Below are 22,468 nucleotides of genomic sequence, written 5' to 3'. Positions count from 1 at the left end.
AAGTAGAGAAAAAGTCTATACTGAAATGTCTTCTGCTTAAAAAAATGTTGGAAGCTTGCATATTTATACTTGTATGAATGAAGTAGAAACATGGACATGTGGTCTGTTCAATTATTTATTTCTCCTCATGTAGGGAGGAGATAAATCTTCCTATAATGTGAAATAATAATGATAATAAGGTCAGACTTGGCCTGAACTTACTTCTTGTCTTATCCTCCAAAGTAACTCCAATACAACTGCTGTTTAAAGCAGTCTTCAGTTTTGAGCTTTCTATTAATGTGTGTTTTCATTGCTGAGTCAAGTAGTAGACACTTATTACATTTCTCTTTTCTTCTTTTGCAAATGTTTGCTTTGCTTTTCCTATAATTAGCAATGCCTAGATTTTTCATTTGCTTATGCTATTTCAGGAATCATGAATTTGCACAAATTCTGTGACACCATAAAATTCCTCTCATTGAATTCAAAACATCATGTAACAATTCCCTCCTTTTCTACCCCTCTTTTTTTAAATTTCATAGAGGATATGCCTTTAGAACATTTCATCCTACTGCTGTACGTTAGTTTGATTACTCTTGACCTGCTACTAACTGACATAACTTCTCTTTGCTTACTTTTTGAGGCATCCTTTCTCCTCTCCTTTGTGGCAGGTGGATCTCATGTTTTAAATCCTCTGGTTGAAGACATCTTCCAACTGTTTGTCAAGAGAGAATCCATAGTCATTGAGACTAGGTAGTGTCAAAACTGCTCTATCTCCACTAAATAACAGTTTGTCTAATAGTAAAATCATAAGGTGAAATTCATTTCCCATCAGAGTTTCGGGGATTCCTTAGTTGATTTGATTTTTGCAGTGCTGGGGGATGGAACCCTAGGGTCTTGCTTGTGTATATGCTGAGCAAGCACTCTACTCTGAGCTATACCCCTACTTTAGTTGATTTTATAGATTTTTTAAATTTGGCAATACTATGGTTTAAACTCAGGGTTACACAGTTGCTAGGCAGGCTCTTTACCATTTGAGCTTGCCTCCAGCCTTTTTTGCTTGGGTTATTTTGGAGATGCAGTCTCATATTTTTGCCCAGGATGGCCTGAAACCACAATCCTCCTGATCTCACTCTCCCAAGTAGCTAAGATTACATGTGTGAACCACTGGCACCCAGCAATTTTATAAATTCTACTGAACTTAATGCCATTATTCTTTCTTTGTATGCATTTTTTGAAAGATTTTAGGATTTTTACCTCTATAGGTTCTAGAATTTTATTATAAGTGTGCCTTATTGAAAACTTTTTTTTTTCTGATACTGGGTTCTCGGAGCACATTTTCAGTCCAGGAGAGTTATGTCCTGTGAAATGTTCTTGATTTAATTCTTTGCAAATCAACTCTTTTGGTTTCTTTGCTCACTGGAAAAAAAAAATCAAAACTTTCTTTTATTTACACCACTTTGCTATCCATGTTTGTGTTACTGTTTTGCTTTCTGGAATGGTTAATTGACTGCTCTTCAAAGTATTCTCTTGCTTTTAAAAATGCATCCTCTGATGCGGGGAAAAAGGAACACTGTTGGTGGGAATGTAAACTAGTACAACCACTCTGGAAAAAAATTTGGAGGCTACTTAAAAAACTAGACATCAATTTACCATTTAAGCCAGCAATACCACTCTTGGGGATATATCCAAAAGACTGTGACACAGGTTACTCCAGAGGCACCTGCACACCCATGTTTATTGCGGCACTATTCACAATAGCCAAGTTATGGAAACAGCCAAGATGCCCCACCACTGACGAATGGATTAAGAAAATGTGGTATCTATACACAATGGAATTTTATGCAGCCATGAAGAAGAACGAAATGTTATCATTCGCTGGTAAATGGATGGAATTGGAGAACATCATTCTGAGTGAGGTTAGCCTGGCCCAAAAGACCAAAAATTGTATGTTCTCCCTCATATGTGGACATTAGATCAAGGGCAAACACAACAATGGGATTGGACTTTGAGCACATGATAAAAGCTTTAGCACACAAGGGAGGGGTGAGGATAGGTAAGACACCTAAAAAATTAGCTAGCATTTGTTGCCCTTAATGCAGAGAAACTAAAGCAGATACCTTAAAAGCAACTGAGGCCAATAGGAAAAGGAGACCAGGAACTAGAGAAAAGGTGAGATCAAAAAGAATTAACATAGAAGGTAACACACATGGACAGGAAATTAATGTGAGTCAACTCCCTGTATAGCTATCCTTATCTCAACTAGCAAAAACCCTTGTTCCTTCCTATTATGGCTTATACTCTCTCTACAACAAAATTAGAAATAAGGGCAAAATAGTTTCTGCTGGGTATTGAGGGGGTGGGGGGGAGAGGGAGAGGGCAGAGTGGGTGGTAAGGGAGGGGGTGGGGGCAGGGGGGAGAAATGACCCAAGCCTTGTATGCACATATGAATAATAAAATTAAAAAAAAAAAGAAAGAAACTCAGCCAGAAAAAAAAAAAATGCATCCTCTGTGTTCTCATGAGCTTATTCCAAGGCCCCATCACCTCCAGAATAAATTTCGTGGAGGTAGTATCTTCGACTATTACTCTCAGAATATTGTTGTTTTTTTATGTTGTCATTTCTTGGCATGGTCTTCTATCCAAGGCATTCTCAATTTTTTCCTGTTTTATATTTATCCGCCTTTCTAAATTGTACTCTTTTTGGCCTCTTCTTTTTTGTAGGTTTTCTCAAAAATCTGTGTCTACTTGTTCATGTTTAGAAATAAGGCCTAAAATGATGACTGAAAACACTTTCCATGATGGGCTTGTCTATTGGTCTTCACTGAAGGTTATGGGATGGATAGAGTTTGCTTTTTGGGTTCAAACTCAGGGCAAGCACTCTTCCACTGGAGCCTTTCAGTCTCTTTTGCTCTGGTTATTTTAGAGACACGGTCTCACTTTGTGCAAGCAAATGGTATCAGCTCGGACCATGATCTTCCTACTTCATGCTTCCCACAGTTGCTGGGTTGACAGGTGTGTCACCTCTTAAACCACCACACCAAGCTTTTTTCTGTTGAGATGAGGTTTTGCTAAGTTTTGCCTGTTCTCATCCAGAACCTTTATTCTCCTGATCTCAGCCTCCCACATAGCTAGGATTACAGATGTGAGCCACTAATTTCGGCCATATGAGTCACTTTTTAGAAGAACCTAAAACCATCAATATATGTGGGTCTTTTTGGAGACATTTGGATTTTGTTAATTCTTTTCTTGGAGGAGAAGGTGACTTGCAACCAGTGCTGTGGAGCTGACTTGGGGAAGACTGGTCATCTGACTGTTCACACAAAGACTTACCTTATCTCCTTTTCCATTCCCTGGCCTTCCCTCTACCATATCTCTCCTCCGTGACATTCACATCCAGATGTTCTTAACTGGATTCCTCAGGGAATGGTACTCCCTCTCCCAGGGGGTTACTTACAACTTTGGATAAAGAAAGAGATTTGATGTCCTGTTGCTCTGTAATGGCATTTTCAGTCAAGCCTGTGAATCCCTAATACTCTGGATCTGAGTCTCTACAGCATGAATTGGCATCTTCTCATTAGTAACACCCTCTGACAGCATGTACTATCGATTATATTCCTAATTCTCCATTTGCTTTTCTATTGTTGATATGGTACCTGGGAAAGTTATATTTTGATGCAGAATATGGAATTGGAAATGTCTGGTTTTGCCCTCAGGCTGGTAGGGGATGCTGATGGGATAGTGGGCATTTTAGTTAACTGGAAGTTCTGAGAGATGGCACTATAGAAAAATGAAAGCATCTTATATTCCACAAAGGATCTTGGCAAAAAGTGGGAGGGTGCTTGTAGGGTAGAGTGGAGATCATAAGCAAATGACACCTAGGTTCTACTTTTCTTCAGTTATTCTAGATGTATTTCACAATAACTTCAAAATAAAAATTCATACATTTCTTTAAACAGTATGGGGTATAGCAACATATTTTAAAAGAGATACTCCTCAGAAATGATGGATTTTTAGGGATTTAAAATACTTTCACTTTTTAAGTTATATCTCCATTATTTTTATTACTACTAGACAAGACACTAGAAATATAAGTATAAGATGACACCATGTAATCTGGAAAAAACATGTGGCTAAATAAATAGAGGTGTGCATATATTTTCTAAAACATATATTAACTACTCTGGCTAAATAAGTAATTTTTAATGTATAAAATTATTCTGTGTGTCTGTCTACATAAACACTCTCCTATTCTCAAATTTGTATTTGAGACACTTTAAAAATATGATACATTACACTTTATAACCTTTAATGTAAAATTTGAAAGTTTACCTATATAAGTTAAACATAATAGAAAATGTTTAAGATTGCATTAAATAATTTAGAGCATGTTGGTTACTACTATTTGAATAAAATATTAATATATACTTACACATTCTTTTGAAATCTGTTAAATATTGGATTTAATTTAATGTTTAATTTTAAACATAACTTCAGGTGTATACTTTATATACTTGTATACTTCTATACCATTGTATAGTCTCAAAGGACTTCATCCTCATTACCATTTAATGATCTCCAAAAGATCAGTTAGATTATATTATGACTTCATGCTTAATTTAATACACAACATAAAATAATCTTGAAATAAAATAATTTTGGAAATTCATTGGCTATTTTTTGCAGGTATGAAAATCAGAAAACAAGGGCAAAGAGAAGCTGTGAAGAACTTAAATACCTCTTCTTCCTGAGAACCTCACACTGGGTTTGCAAACTCTGAGTCAATGACTTCTTATGGCAGAGTCTGAAGCCCTCGCCAGGCGGCAGCAAGAGGGGAACAGCATTTTCATGCTCTGCTCCTGTGGACGGAGTCAACGTTTCTCTACCCTATAGACGTGGCGAATAATATTGGAACAAAGTGAGTCAGGATACTTAGGATTCACTGTAGCAAAGAGGATCGGAACAACAAAAGCACTCTTGCTGATGAAATTGGAATTTTTTTTAATTAACATTTCTAATTAGAATTTAACATCTCACTAGCTTCGTATGGGATTTTTCGCTTCCTTAACCTCAGGGAAACCTATCCGTTGGCTCTAAATAGGCAGTCACTTACCATGCACCACTTGAGGATTTCAATTAATCCCCAGTCCTCTGACTTGAGTTTGTGAACTTGTCTTTTTCCCCTTGTGCCATTTCCCCAGGATGGAACATGCTGGGTAAAGTCCTCTCAACAGGTTTTTGTAGGGACCCCTTCCCCTCACCCACCTCAGTCCTCCTTCTTACCTACCTTCAGGGATGAATTTCACAAACTTGACCTTGAGTGTGAAGGGTGACAGCTGGCCATAGCAATTAGTATTAGCAAGGCCCCTTCCATGTGGCAGCAGGGGTGACCATATTCTTTGCATTTCTAAGGAGAACTCTGTTCTGTTTGAATCAAGACCTCACATCTGTGCTCCCTCCCATGTTATCCCCCAGGTCAGAAACACAGGCAGCTGACGCATGGCATTCCAAACTGCACCTCTCTTTGTGTACTTTTCAAATGCATTGGCATTCATAGAAATGAAGGGTATTAGTAATTTTCAGTTGTAAGGAATAAATGACACTTCAATGCATCCTGGATAAGCTCCAAGTTTCCTGTCCAGACACATCTTGGAAATCCTCCTGGCACAGGCAGAGCAGGCAATGGACTTTCAAGTATTTGTTATCTTAGAACTGAAAACCTGGCTGAACTCAGCCTTTGCCGTTCTTCTGGAGAAGATTCAAAGGACAGTAAAAGACCATCAGTGTACACACATACATGCTATCAAAGTTACCCTGCCTCTCTGTTAGTTTTAATCTACAAAACATCAGGAGAAAAAAAAGTAGTAGAATATGTAATTATCTGTAGGTGATTCCTAGCACCAGAATCCAAAGATTTTCCTTAGGGAAACTTAGTCTATTGATTAAAAAAATACTCACCATTTATTCAAATTTTATCATCGTCCCTATAAAAAGTTACTTAACCCAAAAGAGGCAGGGAATTTTGAGCTTCATTTAAACTGGTGTGAATAAAAGTACTGAAATCTTTTATAGCAGGTGGTTAAGAAAAAAGAGAAAACCTTGCAGCAAAATTAGAAAGTATGATCTCTTGGTGACCAGGAGTCTCCCAGAATGGGGAAAGGAGAGAGCAGAGCCTTCCAGAACCTTCTCCCATGACTCAGATTTGCTCTGGCTGGGCCACACCACTGTCTTTGCATGGTTTCCTGGGAAGGTAGCAAGTGCCTTAGCAATAGATAAGGCTCAATGGGAATGTCACAGCCCTGCCACTGCTGAGCAGCTCTGAGTGCATGGGAGATTTTTAACATAATAATTATAGCATAATCATTTAAACATAATAATTATAACATCTTTTGTGTAAGGTTTTTCTTCCATGGAGACTTGCCAACATTCATCACCATCAAAAGTATTTATTTAGCACCCAAATGTGTATAGTTATGCTGAGTGCTAGTTTTTTCTTTGCTAATTTTTATAACATCTTAAGTGGGTAAAGAAAAGCTGGAGGAGGAGAAGATTTAAGGAAGAGAAGCTTGAAGAAAAGCCTGGGCTATTTTAAAACTCCTTTTAGCAACTTCTGAGAAGAGAGGTATAGGAGGACCCCAGAACCTGAGACAGGATGAAACAAAACAGGAGTCCCTCACTAGCAATGTATTTTTCTAGAAAGACCATGAAGCATTTCATTTTTGAAAATATTTAACACGTTCAGTATGCAGAGAATTCCCTACTAACAAATGCATTTAAAGAGGAATGCTTGAACAAAACACTTCTCTCTGTACTTCACCCCAACTCTAAGTCCTTTAAAGAAATCTGACAAAGTAAGATTACCTCATGGTGGATGTTATTAAATGTTATCTTTGCTAATTTCCTCAGGGTTGGCAAAGCCTTCCCAATCGCAGAGATGCTTTTAGAACGAAACGAGTTTTGTGTGAAACACTTCATCATTTTCTGTGCATACTTACATGAAAAACACATGCAGCCAATTCAAGGCAAGTAGGTTGTGGGATTATATAGCTCTAGAATTATTTCCACAATTATTTTCACACTACAGCTCACACATATGTTGAAAAGTCTATTGTAGGATATACAGTATTTTGAAAATTCCAGAAGGACTGGAAAATAAAGTGTAGATATTTTGTAAAATACTTAACCAAATGGTTCACACAAATATAGAAGCAAACTGCGCACTTGGAGATTCCCTTTTAGGCCCTCTTCACTTGAGTTTAACATATGTGTCCTACTTTTTTAAAATACCGAAAATATTTGCAAGTATGTTTATTGAAATGTTTCTAAATTCTTGCAGTAGTCATCCCATTTACATCCATACATAATTCCCACTCCTTTCTGTGGGCCTGGTGAGTATGGGGTGGAAAAACTTGGATAATTATATCTTACGAGTTTGTAACATTTTAAATTTCCAAAGGAAAATTAGACCCATAAATTTTTTTTCTGATGTGCAGCTGAGAAATACTTTTTTAAATCGCTAATTTCACTGCAGATTAACACATTCAGTACTGCCAAAAATCTGCCTCTTCCCATCCTTCCTGAGCTGAGCCAGCCAAGCACTCCTCTTGCTCTTTGATGTCTTCAGGATGGAAAAAACAAACACAAACACAAAACAAAACCCTTTGTTCTCTTAAAGGGTAGATAAGGAAAGTGGATCATTTTTGCTCTTTCAAAACTCATCTTTCTTATATGGTAGAGAAAACAGAAAATCAATTGAAGAATTATTAAATCGAGTACAAAATTATAAGAAAAAAATTCAAGTTTTCTATATTTGTATCCCAACTCACTAAATTCTCTATGTAAAACCTGAAGTCTAAAAGAAAAAATATTCAGAGTGGATTTATCCTTCTCAAAAGGAAAGCATTTTCCTTTTTAAAGATAAAAATTAACACCCACCTTATCAGTCTCAAGAAATGTAATGTGTTTTATAAGAAATAAAATTATAGCTAAAATTTTCAGATTCACATCTTTCATAAAATAAGACAAAAAATAAAATGTAGGATTGTCCATCAACAAAAAACAAGCAACATTAATAGAAGTCATTTTTTTCATTGACATCTCCTGGAAGTACAAATAGTAGAAGATAAATATATTTCATGAAGTATCAGATTGTTAGTATAAATTACATGCTAATGGAGAATGACAGTCAAGAATATTATTTTGGCATTAGCATAAGACCTATATTTTAATGTATAACCAGTATCAGTGTTAAATAAAATTATTTTTATGGAATATATATGTAACATAATATACACACATAATATATGTGTATGTGTGTGTGTGTATGTGTGTATGTGTGTATTAGCTGAACTCTCTGGGATCATAGGTTGGGTTGCAGAGTGGAAATATTGCACAGTAGAATTGTGGTGAAGGACAGACCCTATAGATCACTGAGAGGTAATACCTTTGATGCACATTTTCTGTCAGGGTTTTAAATAATTCCAGTGTGACTCAAACCAATATTGAAACTTCCCTTGAACTGCAGAATTCCCTAAAAGAGTATGGTCATTGTTCTTGATAATAATGTATTAGGGATTAGCCTTTTAAAATAATAGCATGATTGTCAAGTTTATCATTGAATTGTATTCTTAATTATAGTTCCAACAAAACTAATCTTTAACATCGCCAGAGGAGGTATGGCCTAAAGCATTGATTATTTGACTTAAACAGCTTGAAAACATTGGACATGAGAGTCTAAGTGCCTGTGGATACTTACCACACAGTCCCTCTGTAACCAGAGCTAAACTATAAACTCTTGCAGCAATAATATCATGCTGCTTACTTTGATAAGCAGATTGCATACGGTACTTGAAAGCAAGCAGCAGCTGAGAACACAGCTTTAATTTTCTCTTTACTTCCCAACCATGAACCCAGACAGAAGAATATAACCTGGTAACTCATGGGTTAGATTCAACCCCAAAGTATTTTTTAAAATTCATTTTATTTATGTAAGTGAGGGATGAAGGGTACTTATGTATAAGATGTCTTTCCCCTCGAATTTAAAAATTAGATTTCTCCATTATTGGTCTTTTTCATTCTTTCTTTCTTCCTTTTTCTTTTTTTGTTTGCAGTGGCGGGATCGTATCACACTAGCTCTTCCCCTACACTACGGTTCTGGCAGAGGTGCCCTTGGTAAGAGTCCTGGTCTTTGGCATAACACCACACCTGCCAAAAAGATCTATGGTTTTGCACCCCTTGACTCATACACTTGCCACTGAGAAAACTGGCTTGATGCTGATTAAAAAAACAGAGTGAATGACTTCAAAGCCTTGTTTACTTTTTTCTAGAAGTAAGAAGTTTTTGTTATCAAAATTGGGCTAGAATATTCCTAAGGTATTGTTTGCCAAATTCTGTTCTATGCAGTATGAGTGCCTTAGTACAGACACTGCAAAAAAATGAAAGATAGAAACTAGAAACAGGGGCATGCTGTCAAATAAGTTTTTAAAGTCTGTCTTAATAAAAGTCAAATGAGTTTCTTTGTAAGGCAGTGCTCAGAGCTCCAGGTGTGTAACCAAAGGCCATTGGTAATACAGCATGCTCCAACTTTATTTGATCTTGGAACATTTCTTATAATACATCATACATTTTGAAACATGGTACCTGGAAGAAATTTTAAGTCATTAATAAATGTGTATAGATGCAGCTGTTATCTTCCTTGAGTTGTCATTGAACACTGCCTTTGCAATACAATCTTGGGTTTAGTATTTTCCCCTCTGAAGAAGACTTTGGTGAAAGGAAGATTGGGAGGACAATAAAATGGTCCAACAACTGTAGAAGATATGTAGGGTCTGAATCTTCAGAGTGAGGGGCAAATTCAGAACATGTGATTTCACAAGGGATATTGTTTAACATGAGGTAGCAATACATCTGCTTTGGTGCCCCAGGAAAAGGCCAGCCACACGAGTGGTAGTGAATCTGCTTCTTGCCCTACTGCTGAGACCTTGGTTTCGTTTTAACACAGTGAAGGAGACTTGGCTCTTACAATTTGTTGGCCCCTGCTGCCTTAGAAGCCTTAGTTACATGTCATTGGTGGCATCTTCCTGGCAGCAGAGGTCCACAAGGGGCCATGATCTGAAAACATGAAAGAATAGTCCAGGCCCACATATGAGACCTTCTCACTCACTCCTTCAAATCCTAGGAAGAATGAATACAAAACCGTGCTACCTCTCCACCTGCATAGGGGAGAATTCCTTGCGATGTGGATTTTATTTGTATTCATAGACATTACTTTCTAGGGGTTTTTTTGGGAGTGAGGATGGATAACTGGGGATGAAGCTGGGCACATTCCCAGCCCCAAATGTTATTTTCTTTAAATGCTGCAAGGCCTGGTAATTTTAGATTTTTTTATCTCGTTAATAATAAAATGTTTTTTAACATTCCTGATTGCATAAATATCCTGGGAAAATTCTGCAACAGCTTCTTTATATCTTAGATCCATACTTGGTTAACAAAATCCATTCCCATGAAATGGAAAAGGAAAAGTCTTTCATTGAAAAAAATTTAAAAATTGGTACTGCTTATCTCTTAAATGTTTCTCTTGGGGTCTGACACATCATAACTTCCTTTTACATAGAAGAGGAAGGATGACAGAAAGCATTCCAGCTGTGAGATACTTGCTACCAGGTCTGCTAGACTTTAAATTATAACATCGTATGCTGAATGTCAGCTCCCCCCTGCATGTCCGAGCAATAGTAGGGATTCAAACTCTTGAGTGTCTGAATCATACCCCTGATATCCAGCCTTATGCATTAAAGAAGTAGTTGACAGAAAGGTCATAAATTCAGCCTGGAGAGGGATATACGCTGTGCAGAGCACAAAATGTAGGGGCTGATGGAATCTCACTTGCCTCCTACCTGCCCAGCTCAGCAACACCAGCTGGAAGTTATGGATTGGCCTTTTAGGAGGCCTCATGTTGGAACACTTCACTGTGACCCAACCCACTTCTGTGCAGTGAGAGTACATTGTGCCAGCTTTGCAGCCCACCATGGCCTGCCTCACTAAAAGCTTTAACCATTGCCACTCTGCTCTGCTCTCAGGATAGCGTGTAATTGAGGTGCTAGATTTCACGCATGTCCTATCCGGTTTTAAGTGCTCTTTGTCAGGCATCTCTTCTATGAAATTGCTTGGGAGTTAATGAGTCCCTGGGGACTTCTTCAGAATTGATTACTATACCCCTTTTCCATTCCCAAAGCATTTAATTCTTTGGCTGTTGTATGCCTGCTTCTCCCCACTCTGCTGGTGTGAATAGGAGACCTACATTGGAGGTGTTGGGATGGGGGTAAGAGGTAAGGAGTAAACTTTATAAAATCAACAGGCAAGCAAATATGTTTCTTTCTACCTACAGTCAGGATGAATATTTGCATAGAATTAAAGACATGGGGAACATTTTGACAGGCTTGTCACAAATTACTTTTTAAAAAAACATGCATTGGGGAAATTGTCTTTGGTGATCTTTTCCATTGAGTATAAATTTCTAAGGTAGATTTTCTGTAATTAAAAAACTATTTGTCTTTGCAGATTTCTAAACATTTCTTAAAGATCTTGAATATCATTTTGGCTTGTTATTTTTGTTGTCTTCCTTTTTATCTTTTCCTTCCTCTCTTCTTTCCTTCAATTTCTTTCTCCCTCTCTCTTCATTCCTTTCTATTTAATTGTAAAAACTAGTAATAAACTACTTTTTTAGTGGATTGTAACATAGAACAAAGGTAATGGTGATGATTTATTTTATGTGTTAAATTGGTTACACTGAGGTATGCAGATATTTAGTTGAACTTGGAAGTTTCAGTGAATGTATTTTTTGGATGGTCATCATTTAAGTCAGTAGTTTTTGAGTAAAGCTGACCCTTCATAATGTGGGCGGATGTCATCTAGTCAGTTGAAGGCCATCAGGGAAAAAGACTGACCCAAAGCAAGCAAGAACTCTGACAGTGGATGGTGTTTGAATTTGAATTGCAAATTTGCACTATGTCTTCTGCTTGTTGGCCTGCTCTGGAGATTTTATACTTGCCAGACCCCACAATTTTCTGAGCCAATTTTCTAAAATAATTCTCTCTCTTTATATATGTAAATGTACATGTACATACAGTGTGTAAGTATATACATATATAGATAGAAATGATGTAGATAGACAGAGATACAGATATCCTGTTGATTCTGAGTCTCCAGAGAACTCTGACTGATATCCTAATCTATTTATTAAACTTACTTCTACTATTTTCTTCAATGGAGAAGATAGATAAAAGTGGACAGCTTGTCTCATTACAGTTGGGCCCAGCTTCTTATACTCAGCTTCTCTAAGTTTTCCAAGATCTGCCTCCAGCCACCTGAACCATGGCAGACTAATATTTACTCTCATGGGGATCAGGAAAATGTATTGACCTTGGTAAATTATACTGATCATTTACCCTCTGTTTCCAAAGCCCCAAAATATAAGAGTCACTGGCCCCATCAGACTGCAAGGTGACCCATGCAATTTCTGGGCCTCTCATAAAGATTATTGCCTGTCTAATATATATGTTCATTCACCTCTCTGTAGTAAAATGTCTGCCCTTGTTCTGTATGTTTAATTGGCCACTGTTGGCACCAAAATCTTTCCAATGTGTCATTTTGTTTCTTTACCAAAAATGAAGCAACCATTCATAAAAATTCTAATCATGTTACATATATATGTATCTTAAACCATCCAATGACAGTATACAATTGTCAATTAAAATCTGCATTCTATAGAATCTCAGATGGAAAAAGTCTGAATAATTAACTAGGAAAAAGGAACAGCTGCATAAGTCTGCACTTTCTTTCTACCTCTTCCATTCACCACACACCTAATGGCACAAAGTTTATCCTAAACAGATGCAGGTTTCTTTATTGTGTCATTTAGATCTTGTTTTCATTGTGCATCTGTGTGAGTGTGTACCTGTCACTATCTCCCCAATTCCTAAAGGCAACAGACACTAAAGAGCAGGCAGTCAGCTGAGAACTTCAAGAAAATGGACCATATTTCCTCTTTCTGCAGGGGAATGCAAGATAACAACAAGATGTCCTTAACTTTGCACACTTCCTACACAATTTCCATGGCTCTCAAGACCAACACTAAACCATCTACTTGCTCACCCTGCCTTTGGTAGTGGCTGGTCTGGGTTCTGTGCACAGACTATGCTGGTGAGCAAGTAGGCTATCCAATTAGCTGAATTAGACAGTATAGCTAGGTCAGAAGTTCCCCTGAAAACCTCCATTATGTCCTCCCTGTAACCTTAAAAGATAGAAAGAAGGAAAAGCAGATGGAACACAATGAAAACACTGTAAGGTCTAGGGCACAACCAATCAGTATGTTGCAGGCACAGCCGACAGGAATGCTGCTTTCTGCACACCTAATTAGCATAGAAATTCAACAAAGTACTGGAGAAAATGGATAAAAACCCCAGACCAGGTCACTTCTTTGGTTCAGCCTTTCTAAGCCTGAGGGGCTTCCTTTTCTTTTCTTCTCTGCATAATAAACCTCTCCTTTTTCCTTCACCTGTTGTCGGTGACTTTCACACTTTGAAATTGTAAGACAAAGATCCATTGCTCAGACAGAGTAAGTCTGGTAATACTGGGGGCCATCAGGCTCCAGGGGCAAATGTGGCCCCTCAAATCCTCCATGAGAAAATATGTTCAGCAGTCATCAAATGTGGCTCACATTCTAGATAAGCTGAGGGTAGGATTAGAAGCAAAAGAAAATAGCATCAGAAGTTTCACTTCCACATGATTCATAAAATTAATAGCTCTGATCACCATTGTTTAAGTTCAACATTTCAACTAACCCCCCAAAGTTTGAATACCAAAAATATGTTTTCCACTTCCTAGTTATCATTGTGATTGCCACATACTGCATGCTTTTCTAAATTGCTGTTTGTATATGTTGAAGGGACTTTTCCATGTTATCTGTATATTTAAAACAGTTTGAAATATTTTTAGGTATACCTTAATACCATTTGAGACAGAGAGGGCACAACCATGCATAACCTATCAAAGTTGCATTTGAGTATGTTAGTTGTGAATATACTTTTATTTAATTAAGGAAAGATTACATTTTTCATAGCTTTGGCTCACTCTCTTTTTGTTTGTGCATAGATGAATTCAGTGTATTTATCTATCTTTACAAAATTACGTAAGGCCTTTAAATGCCCTTTCTTTTTGGCATTGTTTTCTCCTTGCGTTTGGATGAAAGAAAGTCCAGTTTTGCCTAACTACTTATCTCATTAATATATCAATAGTTGTGGGAATGCTAGCCTGTGACCCCACATGCCATGAAGGACTATGGGAATATGAGTTAACTACACCTGTAGTTTCAATGTCAGAAGGAGTTAGGTATCTTAAAAGGAAATAATTGAAAAGTTCATCCCATCCCCTCTCTTATCCATGGAAATCTCTCCTTCAGAAAACTCATGCTGATGAAGAAAAAAAATAAAGCCATGACTACCTGTGAACAGCGTGGAAGGAGAGATGAGTGGGGGTTGCCTGGGGAAAGTGCTGATTTGGACATCTGGGTTCATTGAGTGACTGCTTGAATTGCTGGGAGGCCAGGGGAAGAAGCTACTATGTGAAGAGTAGCAACCCCATAGACACTATTACTTTATCCTAGTGAAGAGGCAGTTACTCATCATCACAAAGTAAAAAGTGCTCATAAAAAATAAAACATTCTAGGTAACTGAGATGGTATCTTCTAGCATTATCTGTAAAATTTTTTAAAAATGCCTTAAAATTTTTTTTTAAGACATGAGGGCTGGCAATAACTTTGTGACTTTTATTTGTCTGCCCTGGGAAGAAATTCTCAGAATGAGGTATTTGGTCACATGTTTGGAAGGGCAGTATATCGCAACTCATTTATTTATTGTTAATCAAAGACAATTTATCTTAATTTGGTGCTCACTTGCTCATTTATAACTCCACTGCTAGTGCCATGGATGGTCATTCTAAAATATCTTGTGAGTTTTCTGTGAGGATAACAAAAGTGCTTTCAGGGTTATTCACATTCAGAAAATCTCCCACTCTGGTTTGCATCTTACTTCTAGTTCCCTGAGCTTGTCATGGCAGAAAGCTGCCTAAGTTCTACTTTTTAGTTATCATTCAAACTGCTTTATACACAATTTTTTGTCCCTTATATACAATAAATATGTTCTCAATTTAATTTACTGTTTGTTGGTCAATTCACATAGATTTTTAAATCAAATTTTATAGGAGATCAACGTTGTTCTGCAGTGAAAAATTTTAAATATTTATAATGTAATTTAGCATACAAAGAAAGGAACTGGAAATTCTTGCTCAATGCGTAGCTTTTTTTTTTAAATTCAGACAAGCACTTTGCTGTAAATAAATATCTCTATGAGGAAGTGCAAAATGGGCAAGGCTTGATACTGAGGTTTTATAATTTAAAAATCTTGTGGCTTCAAGAGTTCTCTCAGCAAAGAGCTGGTACTGGAATGTGGCAGAGATCCTCTGTGAGTCAAATAAGTCTTTTCTCTTACATATTCTTCTGTAGCAGCAAAATGGTTTCTAAGATCCCTTCACTCCCACAATCTGTAAGTGACTGTATTTGGAAATAGCACTTTCAGAAGGCATTTTAAGGTTAATTTTGTTGTATGGGCAGAGCCCTAATCCAGTAGAACTTGAGTTTTTGTAAGAAAAGGAAAAGAGGAGCTGAGTACTGGAGACTCGCGCCTATAATCTTTGCTACTTGGGAGGCTGAGATCAGGAGGATCACAGTTTAAGGACAGCCTGGGCAGTTTCAAGACCAAGACCCCCAACTCAACCAATAGGTGGTTGTGGTGGTGCACCTATCATCCCAGCCTTGGAGGGGGTGGCGGTTAAGACATAAATAGGAGGATTGGAGTCCGGGCCACCCTGGACAAAAAAATGAGACCCCATCTCAAAAATAACCAGATGAAAAATGGCTGAAAGCATGGTTCAGACTGTAGAGTGCCTGCCTAGAAAGTGCAAAGCTCTGAGTTCAAACCCAGTACCTACAAAAACAAGAAACTAAAAACAATAGTGAAGATATCAGGGATGGACAGGCACAGAAGAAAGGCCACATGAGGAACAGTGGGAGAAGGTAACCATCTTCAAGCCAGGGAGAGAGGTCCCAGGAGAAACCCAACCCACCCACACCTTGATCTAGGACTTTTAACCTCCAGAACTGTGAAAAAAAAATTTCTGTTGTTGTTAAGCCATATAGCTTGTGATATTTTTGTTACAGCAGGCTTCCCTGACTAATATAGGATGTAAGCAAGGGAACTTTCTTATAATATTGACAAAATGAGAAAGATAAAAACAGTAGGACCATAGCTAATGGTCTCAATTTAGTGGAGGATTTGTCTTAGAATGTATTTTTTTGGAAAAATTGTCTTTGTTCATTTTGCCATAACAGATTGTCTCAAACATAGTGGCCAAACACAGCACTCGACAGTGCTGTAGGTCAAAGTGGAATATAGTTAGACCCAATTGGTACTCTGTATATGGTCTCAGAAGGCCAATATCAAAGGTTTGGCAGGACTGTGTTGCTGCTTGGAGGCTCTGGGGAAGAATATGCCTGAAGCTCATTCTCATCATTGGCAGAATTCACTTCCTGGTGGCTCTCTGTCTCATGTCCTTGTTTCCTGCTGGCCGACAGTTGAGAAACTCTCTTCGCTCCTTGAAGTTATCTGCATTTCTTTTTTTTTTTTTTATTGTTATATTATTCATATGTGCATACAATGTTTGGGTCATTTCTCCCCCCCTGCCCCCACCCCCTCCCTTACCACCCACTCCACCCCCTCTCTCTCCCCCCCACCCCCTTAATACCCAGCAGAAACTATTTTGCCTTTATCTCTAATTTTGTTGAAGAGAGAGTATAAGCAGTAATAGGAAGGAACAAGGGTTTTTGCTAGTTGAGATAAGGATAGCTATACAGAGAGTTGACTCACATTGATTTCCTGTGCTTGGGTGTTACCTTCTAGGTTAATTCTTTTGATCTAACCTTTTCTCTAGTTACTGGTCCCCTTTTCCTATTGGCCTCAGTTGCTTTTAAGGTATCTGCTTTAGTTTCTCTGCATTAAGGGCAACAAATGCTAGCTAATTTTTTAGGTGTCTTACCTATCCTCACCCCTCCTTTTGTGTGCTCTCGCTTTTATCATGTGCTCAAAGTCCAATCCCATTGTTGTGTTTGCCCTTGATCTAATGTCCACATATGAGGGAGAACATATGATTTTTGGTCTTTTGGGCCAGGCTAACTTTACTCAGAATGATGTTCTCCAATTCCATCCATTTACCAGAGAATGATAACATTTCGTTCTTTTTCATAGCTGCATAAAATTCCATTGTGTATAGATACTACATTTTCTTCATCTGCATTTCTCATTATGTTTTCCTTCCAATTAGCAAACCAGAAAAGGTGTATGGAAACTTCCTCATGCTTGCAATCTCTCTTTCTGCCTCATGGGAGGTTGGGTAACAGGTCCTGCTTTTAAAAGCTTATGTGAGGTTGGATAACAGGTTCCCAAACAGAATTAAATAAGGGAATAAGTCCCAGTGCTGTACAGAACAGTGTGTTGATAAAAGTTCATAATAACCTATTATAAATTTTATAAAAATCTAAAAGAGACAAAAGAGAAGATGCCACACATAAAGAAATGACAGGAGGGAAATGCTAGTTACTCTGATCAGTTCACACTATATGCATGTGTTGAAATATCACATTGAACCTCACTAACATCTACAACTAATACATGTTATTCAAATATATTAATTAAATAAAGAATTTATGTGATTATACTTGGCCTAACTGATGAATCCAGGATAGTTTCCCTTTTTAAAACTCTAATGTTATTTATAATTGCAAACTCTTTTTTTGTCAAGTTGGATAAATATTCAGATTCTTGGAATTAGGATACAAACCTCTTTAATGGGCCATTCTGCCTGTAACATTTATATTTTCAGAGGTCTGAGAGACAAATACATGTGAAAATATAGCAGAGAAGCACCCATTAAGCAAACATTGCAAAATGCTTGGTTGGAGAATCAATCCCGAACATAGGTAATATGGTTGGCCTGGAAAAAAGGACACATCAATGCAGGTGTTTTGATGTTCATTTCTATTGGCTTCAGTTTTTGCTTCCATGTAATATAAAACTGAAAGCCAGCAGGTTGATCAGAAATCTGGATAAGATTTGTAGAGATACAGATGAAACTCCAAGCCATTCCTATACAAATACTACTCGCTGGAACATTTTCCTGGGCAAGGGTTGTTTCTATTCATTATCTTATTCATTATTGGCATTGTTATTGTGAAAAGAGTGAAGTGAAACTCCCCTGGTTTTGTGTGCCAAAGAATATACCTCCAAATACAGTATCATAATTATATACTCTGTAGAATGCTACAAGGTGTACCATTCAGGTTATTTTCAGAAATCATCAACTTTACTAAGTACCGATGTTTGGAAGGGCTGGTAGTTCAAACATTAGTAGCAGCAGGATGTCTAAAGCAAAGAAAACGCATGGAGCAGGTGGTATTCCAACAAACCAGGAAGAAATGATAGTGAAAGTGAGACCAGTTGTGGGTTGTGACAGACATGCCTGCATCTTATCAGCTAAGACTGACACTTTACTCCCCAGGAAAGGAATGAGACAATAATGCAGCAACTACCAGAGCCAGCCTGGAATCATGGGAGAAAAGCCATGCAACCATCATCAGACCCAGCTAGAGCCTCAAGGATGGCTACATGACCAAAGCCTGGCTCATGATAGAGTAAAGTCACATCCAGAGAATCAACAACAAGCAGAGAAAGATAGAGAGAGTCTTCTCTATCCCCATGCATCAGAGGTTGTGCTAGTATCTCTGACTGAGTAAACAGAGAAACCAACTTTCAAAGGAACCTGGGAAACCAGCTTAACTGAGCAGGAAGGAAAAAATTTGCGTAAGGTTGAGAGACAAAGTAAATCATTGGCACCCAAGTGCCTTAATTAGGAATAAGTCTAACCCAGAAGGCCAATTGTTACAATACTCTTTTCTCATAGAATTTGGGATTCTGCTTAATGTGCTTGCTTTACTCAGTCTGGAGGACATTTTCTCTTTCTACGTGCTGCTGTGATATGGAGATTGTAGTGAAGATTAAATATGATAATTATATAAAGAATCTAGCAGAAAGCTTTATTGAATAAGAATTCAATAAAGCTTATTATTCTTTTGCTTTACACAAATGTCATGGATTTTCCATGTTCAATATTTTATCTTCAAATTATTAGTGAAATTTAACCATTTGACAATTTATGAATATTTAGAGGGAATTGTCAAGAGTCCTATTATAGTCTCCTTCAATTTTACACGTGACTTTGCTGAGATGCCATCTCTCTGGAGTGGCCTGGGAGCTCCTTCTTCATGCTCCCAAGTCATGCTGCAAATCTAAGAATTTGCTTCCATGTTGCCATCTTCAAATATTCCCCAGATATGAAAAATTTGGTAGCCAAAAAGAAAGATTGATTTTCTCATAAACATAGTTCTGTTTAAAACCTCTCTGCAATCCTTGCTTAATAATCACATTTTCCATCAAACATGGTATAGGAATTTTTACAGTGGTTAAATGCAAAGTAGCATATAAATGTTTCTATTTCTGATGATTTGGTTCTTTTATAATAAATAAAAGTATGTACCAGTGATCTAGAATATCACAGTTTACAACAGAGTCATTTCATGAGAAGGATGAGTGAAGAATACATGCCAAAAAGTACAGCATTTGTAAGATATAATGCGGCTTCAATGACAAATGTTTACAAAAATTTGCATTTTTGAGAAAAGCAAGCATCTGCAGTACATGTTTTTATAATAGAAAAGTCCCTGGACAGGGAATAAAGAGATGTGAGGAGAAATTTGGGCCAGGGAGAATGTCTGGATACAAGTAAGGCTAAAGGACTTTGAGAGACAGAGATATATAATAGAATATTTTAAATTTGTTTCTGTGTGCTACTTTGATGCCAAGTCTATCTAAACTGGAGATTTCATTCAATAAGGTGTTTCAATATGTAAGCACCTGCTGATGAGTTCTTTATCCTATTGGAGGTATTATTTTTACTGGTATTAAAAGTAAAAGGGTCACATTACATGTTCTGCTCAACTTAGAACACAAAGAAGCAAACAGCTGGGCTGGTGGAATGACTCAATGATAGAGCACCTTCTTAGCAAGCATGAGGACCTGAGTTCAAACCCCTGTACCAAAAATAAATAAATAAATAAATAAAAAGGCAAACATCTACTGGACAAGAAACACAGATGAAGGTGAGGTGGACATAGGGATGTTTATCTAGAGGTGAGAACTGAAATATGTAAGTCTTCAAATTCTATTTAGGGAGCAAGATACTGGTGACTCACACTTATAATCCTAGCTACATGGGAGGTGGAGATTGGGAGATTGGGCAAAAAATTTGTGAGACCCCCCCCCCGCCATATCTTAGCCAATAAAAATTTGGGCATGGTGGCACACACCCGTCATCCCAGCTATGTGGGATGTGTAAATAGGAGGATCACAGTCCAGGCTGGTCTGGACACAAAGTGAGACTCTATCTCAAAAATAACCAAAGCAAAAAGGGCTAGGGCTGAGTGTGTAACTCAAGTAGAATCCCTGATTAGCAAGTGGCAGGCTCTAAGTTCAAAACCAAGTACTGTGAAGAAAAAAAAAAATCCTGCTTAGGAGAATGGCAGACTAAATAGATTCAGAGCCTACCTAATTCAGAGCCACAGTCATTGTTTTTTATTTCTATCACTTTTTTGGTTCTTTTGGAGGGACTAGGGTTTTGAATTCAAGGTTTCCCATTTGCAAAGCAGGTACTCTTATCGCTTGGGCCACACCTCCAGTAACCCATAGTAACTTAAAGGCAAACTTTCAAATGTCTTGTGTTCTGCAAATGAAGGAGGATTTCCTCAAATTCCTTACAGCAGAAACCCACTTAAGGTGGCACAGACTGACTTCCAAAAAGAACCATATACCTACAATGGTGTCCACACTGTAAGTCTGAAGAGGACCTGGGAGGAGCTTCTCCAACAGCTGTTGACATTGTTGTCATGCAAACTGTCCTGAAGTCAGTGTCCTGTTCTTCAGAAATTCTGGCCAGCAGGCTATGCTAAAGTTTGCTGCTGCCATTGGAGCATCTCAGATTGTTGGTTGCTTCCCTCCTAGAACCTTCACTCACAGATCCAGGAGGCCTTCCAGGAGTCATGTCTTCTGCTGTGATCCCAAACCATTGCTCTGTAAATCAAGATTCTCCCCTGCACTGTGTGGACATCACCATCTCAGATAACAATAAGGGTGCTCACTTGGTAGATCAGATGTGATGGATGCTGGACCCAGGAAGCTCTGCACATGCATGGTCCCTTGTCCTGTCACCTATGGAAGTCATGCCTGATATCTACTTCTATAGAGATCCTGTAGAGACAGAATAGGAAAAGCTGGCCACTCACTGCTGAAAATGCTATGACCAAGAAAGATTTTCAGAGTGAATGGACCAAACCAGCTCCTAAGTTCACTGCTGCTCAACCTGAGGTTGCAGACTGGTTTGATGGTGGGCAGGTGCCATCTGAGCCTACTCAGCAGTTCCCTATTAAAGAATGGAGCACCAACCAGCCACTGGGTAGGCAGCTCCCACAGCCCAGCCACAGAAGGCTGGGGAATAGCCACACATGGTATGAAATTGTTCTGCAGACAACAGGCAAAATGGAAAGAAGGCTGATGGGAAATAAACACCAATTTCTAAATAACAGAACAAATATGAATAAATGAATGAATGAATAAATAAATAGATTCTGACCAGACTTGCTCCTGACAGAAAGTAGAAAACTGGACCCATTTTTAAACTTAGACTTAGAGAGTGAGGACAGACAGGGTCAAGCTCCTAGACAGGAAGGTGACCAAGATGGTCAAGCCCTGCCCTGGGGCACCCTTTGTGCACAAGACTGTTGACAATATATGAGGAGGTGACCAGAAAGGTAAAGAGATCAGACTAATAGTCTGAAGGAAAAAAATGGAAAGCAATTCATGCCAGGGTTTCTAGACATCCTAGGCCTTCGGGTGGAAGCGTGAAGCTTGACTTCATGGCAGTAAGTCTAACCCAGAAAGAACAAGCACTTACAGTGAGGGTGTCTTCCTGTGTGGCTTGTAATCATCTAAGACTGTGAATGGCCATAGCCTTGGTAGCTCCTAAACAGAAATCAATCATTTCTGGAGAAAGGTAGCATCTCCTAAAGGTTCGATTCAGTTCTACAAATTACTTTAATGCAATGTGTAACTCTCAATAAAAATCACCATGTGTAAGTGAAAACACGACTTAAAGCAAAGGAAAACAATAACTCATTGAAACAGACAAATATTTGGAGATGTGGTAAAAGTCAAAGAGCAAATCATTATGGAAATTATAAAATACATAGGGCTAAATAACAAAATATAAAGCCATTATAAG

At 38.0% G+C, this 22,468-nt stretch overlaps 1 pseudogene; it reads left to right on the top strand.

Moving 5' to 3' along the window:
* LOC109677053 (small ribosomal subunit protein uS2-like) overlaps window positions 1-21,972 on the top strand; it is a 41,351-nt pseudogene extending 19,379 nt beyond the window's left edge.
* Window positions 21,973-22,468: the final 496 nt, after the last annotated feature.

This window comes from Castor canadensis, chromosome 12 (assembly GCF_047511655.1).
Source record: "Castor canadensis chromosome 12, mCasCan1.hap1v2, whole genome shotgun sequence".
NCBI lineage: Eukaryota > Metazoa > Chordata > Mammalia > Rodentia > Castoridae > Castor > Castor canadensis.
Note: the sequence above shows the minus strand (reverse complement) of the source record. Positions and strands in the feature narration are given on the sequence as shown.